Source organism: Mastomys coucha, unplaced genomic scaffold (genome assembly GCF_008632895.1).
Source record: "Mastomys coucha isolate ucsf_1 unplaced genomic scaffold, UCSF_Mcou_1 pScaffold3, whole genome shotgun sequence".
Lineage (NCBI taxonomy): Eukaryota > Metazoa > Chordata > Mammalia > Rodentia > Muridae > Mastomys > Mastomys coucha.
In genome coordinates this window covers 45,492,974-45,497,467 of record NW_022196909.1, presented here as the reverse complement: position 1 = coordinate 45,497,467, position 4,494 = coordinate 45,492,974, and the positions used below count along the sequence as shown (strand labels likewise).

Genomic DNA, 4,494 nt, shown 5'->3' with positions numbered 1-4,494 from the left:
ACAAGCTGGACTGAATTTGCTATGTACTCAAAGATGATCTTGAACTTCTGATAGTCTTTCCTCCACTGCCCGAGTGCTGAAATCACAGGCACATACCGCCATGCCCAGCTTAGACAGTGCAGATGACTGAACCTGGGGCTTCCTGGGGCAGGCAATTTCTCTACTAACCAAGCCACACACTCCAGCCCCAGCATCTGGTTTAGTGGTGCACTGGAGGATGGTCAAGGCCAGGGGAATGTGTGAGAGTGTCTTGTCCATCCTTTGCTTTGTATGTGAAGACCAGAAGGCAAGGTGGAAGAGTGACCTGAGGTCAGTAGGCTTGTTCCCAAGCTCTGTGTCTTTCTGGTGTCTGGCATCACACAGGGTGTCTCCCCACTCCCACACCCCATTCAAGGATAAGCTGGCACTTCTCAGAATGATACCCATATGGTCCCAAGTATACCCACATGATCCCAATGATGCCCACATGATCCCAATGATGTCCACATGATCTCAATGATGCCCACATGATCGCAATGGTGCCCACATGATCCCAATGATGCCCACATGATCCCAATGGTGCCCACATGATCCCAATGGTGCCCACATGATCCCAATGGTGCCCACATGATCCCAATGATGCCCACATGATCTCAATGATGCCCACATGATCGCAATGGTGCCCACATGATCGCAATGGTGCCCACATGATCCCAATGGTGCCCACATGATCCCAATGGTGCCCACATGATCCCAATGGTGCCCACATGATCCCAATGGTGCCCATATGGCCCTGAGCCAGGCAAAGGGATCTGGATGAGATGGCCGTTCCCCTGCCTAGTCTCCGTTCCATAACCAGGCCGTTCAAGCCTTCTCAAGGGCTGGTTTGATTGCAGATCCATTTTCTAGCCTTTGCCCTCTCTCTCCTGTAGGAATGGCCCCTCGAGCTGTGCATTACCAGACCCTATAGCAACTAGCTTCCTGCTGGTCTCCACTGCTGTTGCAATTACACTGGGGTTATGGAATGACTTCCCGCCTCTGTCTCTGTAGCATAAGGGGGACAGACCAGCAGTTCCCTTCTCTCAGTAGCTTGAGTCATTTCACCATCCCTTGTGCGACAAACCATCTGTATTATACTCCTCTTGTGTGAGACGCCTGGAGTGGTGTCCACTTCCCGCCTGGATGTCCTTTGAGAGCCCACTAGAATCCCTGTGCCAGAGGAGGTCAGGGGGGCTTCTCCCCTCCGTGCCAGAGGAGGTCAGGGGGGCTTCTCCCCTCCAAATCTTCTGTCTCTCTCTGGGTTCCCTTCCAACCACTGTGATGTCTCAGTCTCTCACTCAGGCAATGCTTACGTCTTGGGTCCCCTCCATGTACCTACCAGGTTCATAGTTCCCAGACTGCAAGCCACGGTACATGCAGCGGGGCACCATAGTACCGTCAGGTATGTTAAATGCTCATAGAAACTCGGCAACAACTCCAAAGCTCCAGTCAGATCACACTCATGGTAAAGATTCTAACGTGCTGTATCCTTTCGGTAATGTTTGTAAAGACAAGTTTCTAAAATGTTAAACTATTTTAAAAAAAAAATTTACTATTGGCCATACCACCCTGAACATGCCCGATCTTGTCTGATCTCAGAAGCTAAGCAGGGTTGGGCCTGGTTAGTACTTGGATGGGAGACCACCTGGGAATACCCGGTGCTGTAGGCTTAAAAAAAAAAATCACATTTTAAAAGCCTGGCGGTGGTGGCCCACGCCTTTAATCCCAGCACTTGGGAGGCAGAGGTAGGTGGATTTCTAAGTTCCAGGCCAGCCTGGTCTACAGAGTGAGTTCCAGGACAGCCAAGGCTACACAGAAAAAAAACAAAACAAAAAAAAATTAATCATTGGCATATATGTGCAGGAGGTGCATGAGTAAACATATGAATGCAGATGCTTACAGAGTTCAGAAGAGGGATTAGATCCTGGGAACTGGAGCTACAGGCTGCTGTGGGCCACTCGAAATGGGTGTCGGGACCCAAACTTGGGTCCCACGTAAGAGTGGTATGTACTCTTAAGAACTGTGTCATCTCAAAAGTCCTGCTGGAACAGAAAAGGACGACAGACATGGAGTGGTTGAGCTAATTCTAGGGCTTGAGAAACCACGACCTTTGTCCCTTGTGTACCATTTCAGTTTCTGTGGCAATGTCCAAAGCTAGTGTAGGGCTGGAGCGGTGTCTCGGTGGTCAAGAGCGCTTACTGCTCTTGCAGAGGTCCAAGGTTTGGGTTGCACCCCCCATATACCACTTATAACCGCAGTTCTGGGGGTCCCATGCCCTCTCCTGGCGTCTGTGGATTCCTGTCTGCACATGGTCCATATACCCTCGCTCAGGCATACACATGCCCATAAGGCTTTTAAAAAGATATTAAGCAGAAGGTTCTAAAAACCATTCCCCTTTTAAGTAATTTTGATTACATTGTTACAACTTGTGTCTTTAGTTATTATTAATCTCTTACCAGTCCCAATGTATGGATTACCCTTTATCATAATTATGTATACAGAGGAAAAATACACACACTGCATAGATTTTTGGCCTTGGCCATATCTTCAGTTTCAGACATTCTGCAAAAAGGCTTAGAACATAAAGAGCCAGCAAGATGGCACAGTGGGGTAAAGGGGTCTGCTACCAAGCTTAATGACCTGGGCTTGATCCACTGGACCCACGAAGTTGAAAGGGAGAACCAATTCCTGCAAGTGTCCTCTAAGCCCATACATGCACAAAGGCAGCTGTGTGCATGCACACACAAGGAAAGAAAGAGAGAGAGGAAGAAAGAAAGAAAGAAAGAAAGAAAGAAAGAAAGAAAGAAAGAAAGAGAGAGAGAAAGAAAGAGAGAGAGAAAGAAAAAGAAAGAAGTTTTTAAAAAATGAAAGAAAGCTGGGTGTCGTGGGGCATGCCTATAATCCTAGCTCTTGGAAGTTAACAGACAGATTTCTGAGTTCGAGGCCAGCCTGGTCTACAGAGTGAGTTCTAGGACAGCCAGGGCTATACAGAGAAACCTTGTCTCAAAACAAAAACAAAAACAAAAACAAAACAAAACAAAAACAAAAAACAAAAAAAGAAATATCAGGAGTTCATGGTCACTCATGGCTAAACAGGGAATCCAAGGCCAGCCTGGGCTATAGGAGACCCTGATTCAAAGCAACCAGAAAACGAAGAAGAAGATGCTCTGAGCCTAAGGGTAAGGACAGATAGAGTTCTTTACGTATTAAAAAGCTGTTGAGCTTAGACATGGCATGTGAGTAGTGCCTGGCATGCTGGAGCCTGCGGTTCAGTCCCCAGCATGACATAAACTGGGTTTGGTGGCTCAGTCCTAGCCTCGTGGAGACCGAAAGGATAAGAATTTCAAGGTCATCCTCAGGTATACAAGGGGCTTGGTCTACATGAAATCTCTCTCTCTCTCTCTCTCTCTCTCTCTCTCTCTCTCTCCTTTCTCTCTCTCTCTCTCTCTCTCTCTCTCTCTCTCTCTCTCTCTCTCTCACACACACACACACACACAAGAGCTAAGTAAGTAAGTAAGTAAGTAAGAGCTAAGTATAGTAAGAGTATGGTGGCTCATAGCTGGAATCCCAATTGAGGCAGGAGGATTACCAAGGCAAGCCTAATTTACATAGTGAGTTCAAGACCCGCCAAGGCTATATAATAAATGATACCTTGTCTCAGAAAGATGTGTGGCTATGTGTAAAACCCCTAGTCTATGGCTGGTACCACGTAGGAGTTGCCTTCACTACCAGTCTGACTGACTCCTTGCTTTGCTTTAACAGCACCGTACCGAAGTATAATTTACATATCACTTTTTGTGGGTTTTTTTGCTTTGTTTTGTTTTTTTGTTTTTTTGGGGTTTTTTTGTTTTTTGAGACAAGGTCTCAGCAGGTGGACCAGAGTGGCCTGGAACTCATAGAGAACCACCTCCCTCCCGTTTGTCTCCCCATTGTCAGGTTTAAAGGTGCCAGTCAGTGTAATGACACTGACCAGACCACGGTCAGATGGCATCAGATAAAGATGTCTCCCACAAACCCCTCCACCCTTAAGAATAATAATACAAGCTGGGCTTGGTTCTCAACCAGGTGCACAATTCAGAACAGAGATTAAATGTCACGTCCTTTACCTGCTGCGGACCAAGAGCGTGCAGGTGGAAAGGCATCATGGGATTCCAGACAGGTGTCCTCAAAAGGTTGTACATGCCTTACTCCTCTCGTTCGTACTTAGAACACAGAGGGAATGGCTGGAGCTCTGGCTATCATCTTGGACCACCGGCATCAGTAGACAAGGGAGTAAAGCTAAAATGGTCCAGGACCCTAAGGACTTTAAGCATGATAGCTCCACATGGACGAGAAACAGCATCTACTTTAAGTTACCACAATGTGGAATCTGTACTATGGAAGCTCAACCTAATACCTAACTTAATAAAACTGAGTAGGGGCCGGGGTGTGGCTCAGAAGTAAAGCACTCGTGGAAAAAGACAGAAAGCAGGTAGG

The 4,494-nt window shown here is 47.1% G+C and overlaps 1 pseudogene; it reads left to right on the top strand.

Moving 5' to 3' along the window:
• Positions 1-1,569: 1,569 nt before the first annotated feature.
• On the top strand, positions 1,570-1,688 carry LOC116075641 (annotated as a pseudogene).
• Positions 1,689-4,494: the final 2,806 nt, after the last annotated feature.